Source organism: Mesoplodon densirostris, chromosome 19, assembly GCF_025265405.1.
Source record: "Mesoplodon densirostris isolate mMesDen1 chromosome 19, mMesDen1 primary haplotype, whole genome shotgun sequence".
NCBI lineage: Eukaryota > Metazoa > Chordata > Mammalia > Artiodactyla > Ziphiidae > Mesoplodon > Mesoplodon densirostris.
The window spans coordinates 52467081-52485451 of NC_082679.1; the positions used below are offsets into that span (position 1 = coordinate 52467081).

Genomic DNA, 18371 nt, shown 5'->3' on the forward strand with positions numbered 1-18371 from the left:
CTGAGAGGGTGACTCAGCCCTTAGAATCCAAAACCTCCAGTCATAAGATGGCTTGCTTCCTACCCCAGTGTACCACACAAATATCATCATTTTCTAAGTGTACCATGCCATAAAAAGTTGGGAAACATTGAGTTTAAAATATGGCTATTAGGAGTATGTAATGGGACAAAGATAAAGAAGATTAAATAGAAGAGGATATACTGTACAACAGTCATTGCCTAGTTTGGTGGTACTGTGGAAGATGAAGAGGGAAAAGACAGGAGCAAAAAGAGCCATTCAAAACTGCTGTTAGGGCTTCCCTGGTGGCGCAGTGGTTGAGAGTCCACCTGCCGATGCAGGGGACAAGGGTTCATGTCCCAGTGCGGGAAGATCCCACTCCGCGGCTGGGCCCGTGAGCCATGCCTGCTGAGCCTGCACGTCCGAAGCCTGTGCTCCGCAACGGGAGAGGCCACAGCAGTGAGAGGCCCGCGTACCGCAAAAAAACAAAAACAAAAAACTGCTGTTAATAGGCAAGGCCCAAAAACCAGGCCTACATTAGACTAGCAACAAACGATAGGTTGTGAAAGAATAAGTGCTTAGAGGCCAGGTTAGTTCAGTTCAATAAACACTTATTCCTACTATGTGTCAGCCATTTGCTGGGCAGTAGGGATTTAAAGTGAAGAAATTATTCCAGTCATTAGGATTTTTTTTTTAAACTGTAGAAACAATTCCAGGTTTTCTTTAATGCATTCTATTTCACCTTGGCTTGAAGAAGAAAGGAAATATTAAAAGGTGTTACATATTGCACTATAAACCAAAGGTGGTTTTAACTTACTCATTGAAGTTTCCAAAAGTAAGCCTTTTTCAGTTAAAAGGCTCAATATCAGGACGCTTAGGGCCATGAACAGAATCCTGTGACACAGTCACTGAAACACAACAGCTGTACGAATAGTTCTTAATATATTTGTATCTGAGCAAGTGTTAGAATGCATGCTATTGGCAAATTCCTTCTAGCCTTTAGGAGAAGACAGTAACAACTATCATGTATTAGGGACTCACTATTTATCAAGCATTGTGCCATTTTACATATATTATCTCATTTTATCCTCCAAACATCCCCAAAGGGTATTATTATTCTCACTTTGTTCATAAAAACCAAGGCTTAAAATATTGTCACCTGTCCAAGGTTACCCAGCTAGTAAAATGGCAGAGCCAGAATTTAACCCAGGCCCACCTAACTCTTAAGTCTATGTTCTCATTAAATGCATTTTAATAAATAAGTCATTCAAGAAAGGGCTTTGAGGAAGACACCTGAGATACAAAGAAAGAAGAGCCACTGAGGCAAACATGGGCAAGGCCCACCTGCACTGTTCTAGGAGAAGGTGTGCTTGCCCAAGGCCTACTGCCTAGATCCATATTATAAGGTCTGTGTTTTAGTTTTTCATTGCTGCTGTAACCAATTTCCACAAATTTAGTGGCTTAAAACAATACAGATTTATTGTTGTACAGTTTTATAGGTCAGAAGTCTGACATGAGTCTCACTGGTCTAAGATCAAGGTGTCAGCAGGACTGTATTCCCTTCTGAGAACTCTAGGAGAGAATCTACTTCCTTGCCTTTTCCAGCTGCTAGAGGCCACCAGCACTCCTTGGCACATGGCCACCATCTTCAAAGCCACCAGTGGTGGGTTGAGCTCTTCCCGTACTGCCCTATCTCTTGTTCTTCCATAATCCCATCACCCGTTCACCACAGAAAGGTTCTCCCATTATAAAGAAATGTGATTATGATGGATTATCTAGGCGTGTCCAATCTAATCTCCCCATCTCAAGGACTTTAACTTAATCACATCTGCAAAGTCCTCTCTGCTGTGTAAGGTAACAGGTTGTAGGGATTAGGACACAGGTATCTGTGGGGGTTGGTGGGGGCATTATTCTGCCTACCACATTCTGACTAAGAGAGTGGTGCCACTCCATGTTTGAACCATGTAACTAGCCTCCTTATTCTGGTTCCATATGTGCAAGGCAACTTACTGACAACACTTTAGCTTCCCCTACAGCTTACTTATAGGATCAGTCAGGGGTTGAGTTTGAGGGTATATTTAAGCGGTCTATATCTATGATATAAAAAAAAAACTTGAAAATCATGATTAAGAAGCTGTATATAATGAGATATATCTAAGAATGCGGTTATATGTCACTCTCTTTGATTTACAAGACATAGCAAGAAAGAGATTCATTTTCTGACTGTACCTGTGTGATCAATCAAATGGTTTGAAGTAGAATGTCCTTGGAAGGCAGCAGAGAATTTCAAGTCAACAACTTGTAAAACTTGGATCACATGGTTGCCTAGGGCTGGGATATTGGGGGAGAATAGAGAGTGACTGATAATGAGTATGGGGTTTCCTTTTGGGAAAATAAAAAATGTTCTAGGGCTTCCCTGGTGGTGCAGTGGTTGAGAATCTGCCTGCTAATGCAGGGGACACGGGTTCGAGCCCTGGTCTGGGAAGATCCCACATGCCGTGGAGCAACTAGGCCCGTGAGCCACAACTACTGAGCCTGCGCGTCTGGAGCCTGTGCTCCGCAACAAGAGAGGCCGCAATAGTGAGAGGCCCGTGCACCGCGATGAAGAGTGGACCCCGCTTGCCACAACTAGAGAAAGCCCTCGCACAGAAACGAAGACCCAACACAGCCCTAAATTAATTAATTAATTAAGAAAAAAATGTTCTAAAATTGATTGTGGTGATGGTTGCACAACTCTGTGAATAACAAAAAAATCATTGCACTGTACATTTTAAATGAGTGAATTGTATGGTATTGAATTATATCTCAATAAAGTTGTTAAAAGAAAACCGGGTCACAAAGAGAAGGCAATGAGAGGAGGATCTGATTAAATACTAGGATGAAATGGGGCCGGGGGGCATCTTATGCAATTTATGATCTTAATGAAGATCCTTCCTTCATGTCTACTACTTTCCTCCTTCTTTCCTCTACTCTAGCTTTTTATAGATTCTGCTCTTGGAAAAGTCACAACTTCCCACCTTTTTCCTGTTTCTTAGTTTACTAATCAATCAGTATACACATACAACATATACAACAAATTTATTCCATAAATTATAAATAACAAAGAATGTGATTCCAATGTTAACTCCCTCTGCTCTTCACTAAAGAGAAGTATGGATGAAAGGAACGTTCCCATCCTGATCCTGTTTTGGATGCTCATGTTTTGTCACCCTTATTCTGTATTGTGTGCTGATTCTCTATATGCCCTGAATCATTCCATGTGCCACAAAGCCTATGTAAGATTCATGCCTCCTTGTATCAAGATTCTCATATTAAATTCAAAGAATTTTTGTTCTGTTTTATAGTTGTAACTATTACCATGCCCAGTAGTGACTCCCCTGATCTGTACAATGTTACTAAATGAGCTCTCTGCACTTCTTTTCACCTGCGTCCTCTTTCTCAAGAGCAATGACATCCCCTTTATCCAAATACCATAGCAGAGGAAAACCTGCATGTCAGAGGTCACTAGGTAGCTATGCTTACAAATTAAAAGGCCAGGCAAGGTTTGGCTTGAAGCTTTCCTATAGTTGATATGAAAATGATCAACTGAATAGCCGCCAATGCCCCCCCTTTGAGTGAGTGATCAAGTCTTTTCATTTCAAAGAAAACACTTCCCTGAAACTGATACATTAAAGCAGTTTAGTTAAATTAATAAAATACCATTATCTGAGCCCATAAGTAGGGGTTCTTTCAACCTTGAGATGAAATACTTACCTTATAAGGGCTTAGACAAAATGGTTAGTTACTTTTCTACTTGAAAATTATAAGAGATCACTGTCCATTCTCAGAGTAACAGAAATAACTGAGATTGCAACCCTAATCCGTGGGTATAACTGTGCTTATATACTGGGTTAGCCACTGAACCACAAGTCCACCACACTCTGTCATACGATTCCATGCAATACAGTTGATTCCCATATCATGGTATGCCTACTTGTATATGAAGAACCTGAAAATCCAAGAAGAAAAGATCAATATATATGACCCACACTGTAGAGTGCAGTATTACATAATTTCCTTCCTCTTAAATATGAACAACTGAGGCCTGTGTGCTGGAGCAGAGCCCTGTCAGAGGGAGGCAAGTAGCAGAAAAGGCCAAATAAGGCAAAGGGGCATGTTGTATAGGTCCCATAGGCCACTATAGGAGCCAGAGCTTTTCCTCTGCAATGGAGGGAGAAGAGTGATGTAACTTTGTGTTGTAAAAAGGCCAGTCAGACTGCTGCGTTGAAGAGGCTACAAAGACGAGAGGAGCAGCAAAGACTATGTCGGTATCCAGGGTGTTTTTCGTATTATAAATAGAATACATGGGAGATGGGCGAAGATGGAGGAGTAGAAAGACCCTGAGAGCTCACCTCTCACAAGCACCCCAGAATCACAATTATCTGCAGAACAGCCATCGATGAAAAAGACCAGAACCTACCAGAAAAGAGCCTCTACAACTAAAGACATAAAGAAGGACCCACACAAGACGGGTAAGAGGGGCAGACTTGTGATATAATCAAGTCCCATACCCCCAGGGTGGGTGACCCACAAACTGGAGAATAATTATAGAGCAGAGGTTCTCCCACAGGAATGAGAGTTCTGAGCCCCACACTGGGCTCCCCACCCTGGGGGTCCTGGACCAGAAAGATGAGCCCCCAGAGCATTTGGCTTTGAAGGTCAGCAGGGCTTAATTTCAGGAGTCCCACAGGACTGGGGGAAATAGAGACTTCACTCTTAAAGGGCACACACAAAATCTCACACACACCAGGACCCAGGGCAAAATCAATAATTTGATAGGAGCCTGCTTGTCTTGAAGAGCCTCTCAGAGAGGCAGGAGGGGAGCTGCAGCTCACCCTGGGGACACAGACACTGGCAGCAGCATTCTTAGGAGCTCTCTACTGCATGGACACTCGTGTGTGCAGGTGCCACCGTGGGATCCTCCCTCTAACTCATTAATGCCAAGTCCTGGCTCCACCCAACATCCTGTAGGTGCTAATGCTGGGATGACTCAAGCCGATAACTAACTGGGGGGTGACGGGCGGACACAGAGCCATCCATCAGCAGAAAGGCTGTCTAAAGACTTCCTAAGCCCACAGCCACCTCTAGACATGCCTCTAGACTCGGCCCTGCCCACCAGAAGGCCAAGGCACAGCTCCACCCACCAGTGGGCAGGCACTGGCCCAGCCCTCCAGGAAGCCTGCACAAGCCTCTAGACCAGCCTCACCCACCACGGGTCAGACACCAGACACAAGGAAACCACAGTCCTGCAGGCTGCAGACCCCACCCTAGGACCAGCTGGGCCTTAGTCATGTCCACTAGCAGGTTAACACAGGCTTTGGGACACCCTGGACCCTAACCCATCTGTGTCAGGAACTGGTCTCCCCCCATGAGCTGTGTGACACCAGCTCTGGGATCCCAGGGCCCTGCAATCAGACTGTAGGACTCAGCTCTGCCTGCCAGTAGTTCAGCACTAACCCCAAGCCATGGCTTCACCCACCAATAGGCAGGCAACAGCCCCGGAGTCTTCTGGACCCTGCCTCTGCCCACCAGTGAGCCAGCACTAGCCCCAGGGCCCCCTGGGGTTCTGCAGTCACAGCTGCTCTGGACCAGGCCCTGGTAACCAGCAGCCGGCATCCTCTGCACAAGGCAGGGCCTGGCAACCAGCAGGGCTAGGGGCCAGCCAAGCCTACCAGACACCCATATAGTCAGCCCACCACAACAGAAGGGCCCACACAGCCCTCAAAGGGGGAACCCCAAGAGCATATAGCTTGGGTAACAAGTGGGGAACACACTGCTGGGACATACAAGATGTATCCTAGAGAAGCCTACTTCTCCAAGGTCAGGAAACCATAACTAACCTACCAGATACATTACAATACAAATAGCAACCTAGGCAAAATGAGGCAGCAGAGGAACACCTTCCAGACAAAGGCACAAGATAAGCCCCCAGAAGAAGAACAAAGTGAAGTGGAGACAGGCAATCTACCCAAGAAAGAGTTCAGGGTAATGACTGTAAAGTTGATGAAAGAACTCGGGAGAAGAACGGATGCACAGAGGGAGAAGTTAGAAGTTTTTAACAAAGCGTTAGAAAATATAAAGAACAACCAGAGAAGAAGATCACAATAAAACAAATGAAAACTACACTAGAAGGAATCAACAGTATACTAAATGACACAGAGGAACCTACCAGTGACCTGGAAGACAAGAGTAGTGGAATTCCCTGACGCCGAACAGAGAAAAGAAAAAAGAACGAAAAGAAATGAGGACAGTTTAAGAGACCTCTGGGACAATATCAAGTGCAAAATATTCATATTATAGAGGTACAAGAAGGAGAAGAGAGAGAGAAAGGAGCTGAGAACATATTTGAAGACATAATAGCTGAAATCTTTCCTAACCTGGGAAAGGACAGTCACCCAAGTCCAGGAAGTGCAGAGTCCCATAAAGGATGAACCCAAAGAGGAACATATCAAGACACAGTGGAATTACAATGACAAAAATTAAAGACAAAAGAGAATATTAAAAGCAATAACGGAAAAGCAACAAAGAATATACAAGGGAACTCCCATAAGGCTATCAAGTGATTTTTTAGCAGAAACTCTGCAGGAAAGAAGTGAGTGGCATGATGTATCTAAACTGATGAAAGGGAAAAACCTACAGCCAAAATACTGTACCCAGCAAGGCTCTTGTTCCGATTTGATGGAGAAATCAAAAGCTTTAGGACAAGCAAAAGCTGAAAGATTTCAGCACCACTAAACCAACTTTACAACAAATGTTAAAGAATCTTCGCTAGGGACTTCCCTGGTGGTCCAGTGGTAAAGAATCCGCTTTCCAATGCAGGGGACATGGGCTTGATCACTGGTCGGAGAAGTAATATCCCACATGCCGTGGGGCAACTACTGAGCCCACGCACCTCAACTAGAGAGCCCACGTACCGCAAACCACAGATCCCATGCACTCTGGAGCCCACGTGCTACAACTACAAAGCCCACGCGCTCTGGAGTCTGCAAACCACAACTAGAGACAGAAAACCCAGGTGCCACAACTAGAGAGAAGCCCACACACCACAACAAAGAGCCTGCACACCACAACTAAGATCCGACACAGCCAAAAATAAAAAAATAAAAAATTTAAAAGGGACTTCCCTGGTGGTGCAGTGGATAAGACTCCATACTCCCAATGCAGGGGGCCCGGGTTCAGTCCCTGGTCAAGGAACTAGATCCCACATGCATGCTGCAACTAAGAGTTTGCATGCCACAACTAAGGAGCCCGCATGCCGCAAGTAAGGAGCCCACGTACTACAACTAAGGAGTCCATGAGCCACAACTAAGGAGGCTGTCTGCCGCAAATAAGACCCGGTGCAACCAAATAAATGAATGTTTTTTTTTTTAAAAAAGAAAGAAACTTCTCTAGGCAAAAAAGAAAAGAACACAACTAGAAACAAGAAAATTACAAAATGTGGGACTTCCCTGGTAGCGCAGTGGTTAAGAATCCACCTGCCAATGCAGGGGACACAGGTTTGAGCCCTGCTCCGGGAAGATCCCACATGCCGCAGAGCAACTAAGCCCGTCCATGCGCCACAACTACTGAGCCCACGTGCCACAACTACTGAAGCCCGCACGCCTAAAACCCATGCTCTGCAACAAGAGAATCCACCACAATGAGAAACCCACACACAACAAAGAATAGCCCCTGCTCGCCCCAACTAGAGAAAGCCCATGCACAGCAACAAAGACCCAATGCAGCCAAAAATAAAGTAAAATAAATTTTTTAAAAAAAGAAAATTACAAAATAAAAAGGCTCAATGGTAAAGGCAAACATACAATAAAGGTTTAAAAAAAATCACCCATGCACAAATTCAGAAGGAAGATTGTTTTTTTTTGTTGTTTTTTTGTTTTGTTTTTTGTTTTTTTTATGGCTACGTTGGGTCTTCGTTGCTGCATGTGGGTGGGCTTTCTCTAGTTGCAGCGAGCAGGGGCTACTCTTCGTTGCAGTGTGCAGGCTTCTTATTGCAGTGGCTTCTCTTGTTGTGGAGCACAGGCTCTAGGCCGGTGGGCTTCAGTAGTTATGGCACGTAGGCTCAGTAGTTGTGGTGCATGGGCTTAGTTGCTCCACAGCATGTGGGATCTTCCCAGACCAGGGCTCAAACCCGTGTCCCCTGCATTGGCAGGATTCTTAACCACTGTATCACCAGGGAAGTCCCCTTAATTTTTAAATTGAAGTATAGTTGAGGTACAATATTATATGTTACAAGTGTACCTCACCACCAGCAAAGTCCCTAGCAGGAAGATTAAAAGACAAAAGTAGTAAAATCATCTATATTCACGATAAGTAGTGAAGAGACACACAAAACAATTCTATGTAAAATATGATATCAAAAACAGTAATTGTGAGAAGAGAGTACAAATACAGGGGTTTTTTAAAAATACATTTGAAATTAAGAGGTCAGCAACTCAAAACAATCACATATATATAAAGACTGCTACATAAAATCGTCATGGTAACCAAAAGCCAAAAATCCATAAAAGATATACATACAAAAAAGAAAAAGGAATGTAAACATAACACTGAATAGAGTCATCAACTCACAAGACAACAAAAGAAAGGGGGAAACAATGAGCTATGAAAATAACCCCCAAGCAATTAATAAAATGGCAATAAGAACACACATATAATTACCTTAAATGTAAACTGACTAAATGCTCCAATCAAAAGACACAGACTGGCTGAATGGATACTAAAACAAGACCCATATATATGCTACCTACAAGAGACTCACTTCAGATCTAAAGACACACAGAGACTGAAAGTGAGAGGATGGAAAAAAGTATTCCATGCAAATGGAAATCAAAAGAAAGCCAGAGTAGCAATACTTATATCAGACAAAATAGGCTTTAAAATAAAGAATGTTACAAGAGACAAAGAAAGACACTACATAATGATCAACGGATCAACCCAAGAAGAAGATATAAAAATTGTAAATATACATGCACCCAACATATGAGCACCTAAATATATAAGGAAAATGCTAACAGACACAAAAGGCAAAATTAACAGTAACACGATAATAGTAGGGGATTTCAACACCCCACTTACATCAATGAACAAATCATCCAGCCAGAAAATCAATAAGGAAACACTGACCTTAAGTGACACGTTAGACCAGATGGACCTGATTGTTATTTATACAGCATTCCATGTGAAAGCAGCAGAATACACATTCTTTTCAAGTGCACATGGAACATTCTCTGGGATAGATCACATGCTAGGCCACAAAACCAGCCTCAGTAAATTGAAGAAAATTGAAATCGTATCAAGCACTTTCCCGACCACAACGTAGAAATCAACTACAAGAAAAAACAAACAGGGCTTCCCTGGTGGCGCAGTGGTTGAGAGTCCGCCTGCCGATGCAGGGGACACGGGTTCGTGCCCCGGTCCGGGAAGATCCCACATGCCGCGGAGCGGCTGGGCCCGTGAGCCATGGCTGCTGAGCCTGCGCGTCCGGAGCCTGTGCTTCGCAACGGGAGAGACCACAACAATGAGAGGCCCACATACCGCAAAAAACAAAAACAAAAAAAAAAAAAAAAAGAAAAAACAAACAAACAAACAAAAAACCACAAACAGGTAGAGGCTAAACAATATGCTACTAAAAAACCGCTGGATCACTGAAGAAATCAAGGAGGAAATCAAAAAATACCTGGAGACAAATGAAAACAAAAACACAACAATCCAAAACCTATGGAACACAGCAAAAGCATTTCTAAGTGGGAAGTTTAAAGCAATACAAGCCTACCTCAGGAAAAAAGACTGAACCAGGAAGAAATAGAAAATATGAACAGATCAATCACCAGTAATGGAATTGAATCAGTAATTTTAAAACTCCCAACAGTAGCGAAGTGGGTGGACCTAGAGACTGTCATACAGAGTGAATTAAGTCAGAAAGAGAAAAACAAATACCGTATGCTAACACATATATATGGAATCTAAAAAAAAAAATGGTTCTGATGAACCTAGGGGCAGGAAAGGAATAAAGACGCAGACATAGAGAATGGACTTGAGGACATGGGAAGGAGGGAGGGCAAGCTGGGACGAAGAGAGTAGCACTGACATATATACCAAATGTAAAATAGCTAGCTAGTGGGAAGCAGCTGCATAGCACAGGGAGATCAGCTTGATGCTTTGTTACCACCTAGAGGGGTGGGATAGGGAGGATGGGAGGGAGATGCAAAAGGGAGGAGATATGGGGATATATGTATATGTATAGCTGATTCACTTTGTTATAAAGCAGAAACTAACACACCATTGTAAAGCAATTATACTCCAATAAAGATGTTTTAAAAAAAAAAAAAAAACTCCCAACAAACAAAGTCCAGGACTAGATGGCTTCACAGGTGAATTCTACCAAACATTTAGAGAAGATTTAATACCTATCCTTCTCAAACTATTCCAAATAATTACAGAAGAAGGAACACTTCTGAACTCATTATATGCAGCTGGCATCACCCTGATACCAAAATCAGACAAAGATATCACAAAAAAAGAAAATTAAAGGCCAATATCACTGATGAACATAGACCCAAAAATCCTCAACAAAATACTAGCAAACAGAATCCAACAACACATTAAAAAGACCATACACCGTAATCAAGTGGGATTTACCCCAGGGATGCAAGGATTCTTCAATATATGCAAATCAATCAATGTGATACACCATATTAACAAATTAAAGAATAAAAGCCAAATAATCATCTCAGTAGATGCAGAAAAAGCTTTTGACAAAATTCAACACCCATTTATGATTAAAACTCTCCAGGAAGTGGGCAGAGAGGGAAACTACCTCAACATAATAAAGGCCATATATGACAAACCCATAGCAAACATCATTCTCAATGGTAAAAAACTGAAAGTGAAAGCATTTCCTCTAAGATCGGGAACAAAACAAGGATGTCCACTCTGGCCATTATTATTCAAAATAGTTTTGGAAGTCCTAGCCATGGAAATCAGAGAAGAAAAAGAAATAAAAGGAATACAAATTGGAGAAGAAGAAGTAAAGCTGTCACTGTCTGCAGATGACATGATACTATACCTAGAAAATCCTAAAGATGCCACCAGAAAATTACTAGAACTAATCAATGAATTTGGTGAGGTTGCAGAATACAAAATTAATGCATAGAAATCTCTTGCATTCCTATACACTAACAACGAAAAATCAGAAAGGGAAATTAAGGAAACAATCACATTTACGATGGCAACAAAAAGAATAAAATACCTAGGAATAAACCTACCTACAGAGGCAAAAGACTAGTCAGAAGACTATAAAACACTGATGAAAGAAATCAAAGAAGACACAAACAGATGGACAGATATACCATGCTCCTGGATTGGAAGAATCAATATTGTGAAAATGAGACTATACTGTCCAAAGCTATCTACAGGTTCAATGCAATCACTATTAAATTACCAATGGCATTTTCACAGAATTAGAACCAAAAATTTTACGATAGCCAAAGACCCTGAATAGCCAAAGCAATCTTGAGAAAAAAAAAATGGAGCTGGAGGAATCAGTCTTCCAGACTTCAGACTATACTACAAAGCTACAGTAATCAAGACAGTATGGTACTGGCAGAAAAACAGAAATATAGATCAATGGTACAGGATAGAAAGCCCAGAGATATACCCACGCAGCTATGGTCACTTAATCTACGACAAAGGAGGCAAGAATATACAATGGAGAAGAGACAGCCTCTTCAATAAGTGGTGCTGGGAAAACTGGACAGCTACATATAAAAGAATGAAATTAGGACACTCCCTAACACCATACACAAAAATAAACTCAAAATGGATTAAAGACCTAAATGTAAGACCGGACACTATAAAACTCTTAGAGGAAAACATAGGAAAAACACTCTGACATAAATCACAGCCAGATCTTTTATGACCCACCTCCTAGAGTAATGAAAATAAAGACAAAAATAAACAAATGGGATCTAATTAAACTTAAAAGCTTTTGCACAGCAAAGGAAACCATAAACAAGACGGAAAGACAACCCAAAGAATAGAAAAAAATATTTGCAAACAAAACAATGGACAAAGGATTAATCTCCAAAATATACAAACAGCTCATGCAACGCAATATCAAAAAAACAAACAACCCGATCAAAAAATGGGCAGAAGACCTAAACAGACATTTCACCAGAGAAGACATACAGATGGCCAAGAAGCACATGAAAAGCTGCTCAACATCACTAATTATTAGAGAAATGCAAATCAAAACTACAATGAGGTATCACCTCACACAGGTCAGAATGGGCATCAAAAAATCTACAAACAGTAAATGCTGGAGAGGATGGGGACAAAAGGGAATCCTCTTGCACTGTTGGTGGGAATGTAAATTGATACAGCCACTGGGGAGAACAGTATGGAGGCTCCTTAAAAAACTAAAAGTAGAATTACCATATGATCCAGCAATCCCACTACTGGGTATATACCCTGAGAAAAGCATAATTCAAAAAGACATATGTACCCCAATGTTCACTGCAGCACCATTTACAATAGCTAGGACATGGAAACAACCTAAATATCCATTGACAGATGAATGAATAAAGATGTGGTACATATATACAATGGAATATTACTCAGCCATAAAAAGAAATGAAATTGGGTCATTTGTAGAGATATGGATGGACCTAGAGTCTGTCATACAGAGTGAAGTAAGCCAAAAAGAGAAAAACAAATATTGTATATTAACGCATATATGTGGAATATAGATAAATGGTACAGATGAACCTATTTGCAGGGCAGGAATAGAAACACAGATGTAGAGAACAGCCATGTGGACACAGAGGGGGAAGGGGAGGGTGGGATGAATTGGGAGATTAGCTTTGACATATATATACTACCAGGTGTAGTATATATACTACCACATCTAGTGATGACCTAGATGGGTAGGATGGGGGGCGGGGGGAGGTCAAAGAGGGAGGGGATATATGTATACATATAGCTGATTCACTTCACTGTACAACAGAAACTAAACACAACATTGTAAAGCAACTATACTCCAATTTTTTTAAAAAGAGAAAGAATAGTCATTAAATTTGGTCTTAACCTTTGGTTAAAATAAATTTTTAAATCTCTAATACTACTAATGGCTGTGCAATGCTCAGTTCTTCCACATGAGCTATACTTTTTAAAATGTATTTGCAGCAAATGGGCAGCACAGAGTCATACGCCAAAGTTCATTTCAGTTCCTCCATAACATTAACCAGGGTTTCAATGGAATATGCTGCTTAGACTTAAGTTAGTAGCCTAATATTTTCAAATGACGAAAAGATGAATTAACTATTAGTTGATCCATACGAAGATGCCATTGCTAGAGGTCAAAAACAGTCAAATCTTGGCAATTTCATGCAGTTTAATCTAATAACAGCTTTTTAGACATTCAAACTATACTCTAGAAAAAAGCAAATACACATAAAAAACTGTTTACATGATGTGAAAATACACGTAAAAATGTTTTCAAAAGAAACAACTAACGCAAAGGTATAAAGAGAAACAAAAATAGTGGGCTTTATGAGAAGGGGAGAAAATCAGGTAGTTCAACAGGTTATTGAAATCCTGGTAATGATCAATAAATTTATTTCTGCTTCACCTTTTATGAAGAGGTTGTACTTAGTAAATCACTAAGCTGCTTCAATAACACTACTGCTATCAAGTTTACTTGCAATGATTCCAACAAAGAAATTAATTTCTTCATGACAAGAAAAGGTTATCTGAAACGGGGAAAACATAGGAGGTGGAGCTTTCTGCTAATAAAACAGACAGGTAACGGTCTAGGCACTGAATTCAGAGCTGTTTTATGCTCTGCAAGATCTGAATTCCTTGTAGCTCTACTACCATTACTTTAGATGCACACACACACACACACACACACAAGTATATGAAGATACATAATTGCCTATTAACTTGTTTTTGCAAGGTTCCTAGTTTTAGCACTGAAAGTTCCATGATCTAGAAACCCAAGCCTAGGCAAACTGGGATGATTAGCTACCCTGATGTACAGCTACCAATCCATGCACATGTGTGTGCTTGTGTGCATACACCCCCCACACACCAATCTACATCCCAAACTCCAAAGAATGTTTCCTATAACTTATAAGAAATTTATTAACTCTTTGGAAGATAAGTGCTGTTATAAAATTATCCAAAAGTTATTACTTGTTTTATGACTATATCAATAAAATATGTAACTGGCAGTGATCAAATCTGAGAACATGGAAACTACCATTCATCACAAATCATCAGACCCACTCTTTCCCAAAAAGTTTCATGTGTTGACAAGCATTAGAATTGGTCACTTCTTACAATTACGCTCCATTTTGTAAATATGAGGACAAACTCTGGCACTCTGTAGGTTCAAAACTCAGTTTCACGACTTATAAACAATGTAGCTTTAGGAGAAATTGCTTGACCTCATTAATTCTATTTTTCCTACTATGTAAAATGGGAGCAATAATAGTACCTACATCATATGGTTTTCATGAGTACTAAATGATGCAATGTATATATAATATTAATTATATATAAGATGTTACCTAACATGATATGGAAAACCCCGAATGAACTTTTTGGCCAATCCAATACTTAGTACAATATGAAGCATAAAATTAATTCTCAACAAATGTTACTTATTACTATAATTGTTATTAGTATATTGTACAGGTAAGAACTTGCAAGTGCTTTGAAAGTGGCAGTCACCCATTCCTGTCTTCTTTGGTGGACACATTTTCTATTTAAAATAATTTATTTCCTTTTATAATATTAAAATTTCCAGGATTATACTTTCTGACTGTAAAAACTAAGAATCTTGAATAGTTTTTAAAAAGAGTATCCTTATATGAGATTAATTACTCCTTTTTTTCCTTCCTGCCTTTCTTCCTTCCTTCCTTCCTTATTTATTTATTTATTTATGGCTGTGTTGGGTCTTTGTGGCTGCATGCGGGCTTTCTCTAGTTGTGGCGAGTGGGGGCTACTTTTTCTTGCCATGCACGGGCTTCTCATTGCAGTGGCCTCTCTTTCTGACTGTAAAAACTAAGACAATCTTGAATAGTTTAAAAGAAAGAGTGTCCTTATATGAGACTAATTACTTCTTTTTTCTTATTATTTATGTTTGTTTGTTCATTTATGGCTGTGTTGCATCTTCGTTGCTGTTTATTTATTTATGGCTGTGTTGGGTCTTTGTTGCTCTGAGCGGGCATTCTCTAGTTCTGGCGAGCGTAGGCTACTCTTCGTTGCTGTGTGCAGGCTTCTTATTGCGGTGCCCTCTCTTGTTGCAGAGCACGGGCTCTAGGCATGCAGGCTTCAGTAGTTGTGGAATGTGAGCTCAGTAGTTGTGGCACATGGGCTTAGCTGCTCCATGGCCTGTGAGATCTTCCCTGACCAGGGCTCAAACCCATATCCCCTGCACTGGCAGGCGGATTCTTAACCACTGTGCCACCAGGGAAGTCCTAATTACTACTTTATATGGAATTTCTTCCCATTATTGAATTTCAACATTGGATACAATAGTGCAAATAAAGAATACAAGAGCTCCTTGACCCCTAACTTTAATAAAATATAATATTTAATATGTGAAAATATAGGTGGTAAAATTCTATCTGTGCTAAAAAGAACAAGTATAAAAATTAAATCAAAATGGAGTTAAATTAGATTTTACAGTTTGAGGAAACCTTTAAAATCATCCAATCCAATCCCCTGATTTTATAAATAAGACCTAAAAAGCTGATTTGTCCAATGTCATATGGCCAGAATCAGAGATAATATAGGAATTCAAGTCTCCTGATACCCACTCCAATTATCTACTCAACATGCTTCTCTCCAAAATCATAAGGGAAAATCACAAGACAAATTCCAATTCTAAAATTTCTAACAAAAACCAGGAGATGTGTTGAGAAGGATGAAGGAAAAATAACTAGTATTATGTAGTAGAAAATATACTTTGAAGTCTAACAGAGCCAGCTCTGTCACTCCTTCCCTCTGTGTCAATGGGCAAAGGACCGACTCTGAATTCAGGCTCCTCATTTGTAAAATGGGGGTAAAACCACCTAGAACAAATAAATAACATATGAAAAGGGTTAGAATACCACAATAGCTGGCAGTCACACAACCAACCTCTGAATCCCAACCTAGCAACTTACTTATTGTTTGACCAAGTTATATAACTTCTTTGAGCCATAGAAAGGACTTTAGCACAGAACATGGCACATAATAATGTCAAAAGGTTTTACTTTTATCAATACTACATATAGATCACAACTAACTGCTGAACAGTCTTCGACAGGAAGACACTGGAACTCACCAAAAAAGATACTCCACATCCAAAGACAAAGGAGAAGCCACAATGAGATGGTAGAAGGGGTGCAATCACAATAAAATCAAATCCCATAACTGCTGGGTGGGTGACTCACAAACTGGAGAACACTTATAACCACAGAAGTCCACTCACTGGAGGGGAGGTTCTGAGCCCCACGTCAGGCTTCCCAACCTGGAGGCCCAGCAATGGTAGGAAGAATTCCTAGAGAATCAGACTTTGAAGTCTAGTAGGATTTAATTGCAGGACACCGACAGGACTGTGGGAAACAGACTACACTCTTGGAGGGCACACACAAAGTAGTGTGCACAATGCGAACCAGGGGAAGGAGCAGTGATTCAATAGGAGACTGAACCACACCTACCTGCTGCTGTTGGAGGGTCTCCTGCAGAGTCAGGGGGTGGCTGTGGCTCACCGTGAGGACAAGGACACTGGCAGCAGAAGTTCTGGGAAGTACTCCTTGGCGTGAGCCCTCCCAGAGTCTGCCATTAGCCCCACCAAAGAGCCCAGGTAGGTTCCAGTATTGGGTCGCCTCAGGCCAAACAACCAACAGGGAGGGAACCCAGCCCCACCCATCAGCCCCACCCATCAGCAGACAAGTGGATAAAGTTTTACTGAGCTCTGCCCACTAGAGCAACACCCAGCTGTATCCACCACCAGTCCCTCCCATCAGGAAACTTGCATAAGCCTCTTAGATAGCCTCATCCACCAGAGGGCGGACAGCAGAAGCAAGAAGAACTATACAATCCTGCAGCCTGTGGAACAAAAACCACATTCACAGAAAGATAGACAAGATGAAAAGGCAGAGGGCTATGTACCAGATGAAGGAACAAGAACAAAAAACCCCAGAAAAATAACTAAATGAAGTGGAGATAGGCAACTTTCCAGAAAAAGAATTCAGAATAATGATAGTGAAGATGATCCAGGACCTCGGAAAAAGAATGGAGGCAAAGATTGAGAAGATGCAAGAAATGTTTAATGAACACCTAGAAGGATTAAAGAACAAACAGAGATAAACAACACAATAACTGAAATGGAAAATACACTAGAAGGAATCAATAGCAGAATAACTGAGGCAGAAGAACAGATAAGTGACCTGGAAGACAGGATGGTGGAATTCACTGCCTTGGAACAGAATAAAGGAAAAAGAATGAAAAGAAATGAAGACAGCCTAAGAGACCTCTGGAACAACATTAAACACAACAACATTCGCATGATAGGGGTCCCAGAAGGAGAAGAGAGAGAGAAAGGGCCCGAGAAAATATTTGAAGAGATTATAGTCGAAAACTTCCCTAACATGGGAAAGGAAATAGGCACCCAAGTCCAGGAAGCACAGAGAGTCCCAGGCAGGATAAACCCAAGGAGAAACACGCTGAGACACACAGTAATCAAATTGGCAAAATTTAAAGACAAAGAAAAATTATTGAAAGCAGCATGGGAAAAACGACAAATAACATACAAGGGAACTCTCGTAAGGTTAACAGCTGATTTCTCAGCAGAAACTCTACAAGCCAAAAGGGAGTGGCATGACATATTTCAAGTGATGAAAGGCAAGAAGCGACAATCAAAATTACTCTACCCAGCAAGGATCTCATTCAGATTCGACGGAGAAATCAAAAGCTTTGCAGACAAGCAAAAGCTAAGAGAATTCAGCACCACCAAATCAGCTCAACAACAAATGCTAAAGGAACTTCTCTAAGTGGGAAACACAACAGAAGATAAGGACCTAAAAAAAAAAACCCAAAACAATTAAGCAATTGGTAGTAGAAACATACACATTGATAATCCCCTTAAACATCAATGGATTAAATGCTCCAACCAAAAGACACAGGCTCACTGAATGCATACAAAAACAAGACCCATATATAAGCTGTCTACAAGAGACCCACTTCAGACCTAGCAACACATACAGACTGAAAGTAAGGGGATGGAAAAAGATATTCCATGCAAATGGAAATCAAAAGAAAGCTGGAGTAGCATTACTAATATC

General features: G+C 40.9%; 1 pseudogene; it reads left to right on the forward strand.

Moving 5' to 3' along the window:
• The first annotated feature begins 1632 nt into the window (after positions 1-1632).
• Positions 1633-18371, forward strand: part of LOC132479688 (TBC1 domain family member 14-like) — a 43145-nt pseudogene continuing 26406 nt past the window's right edge.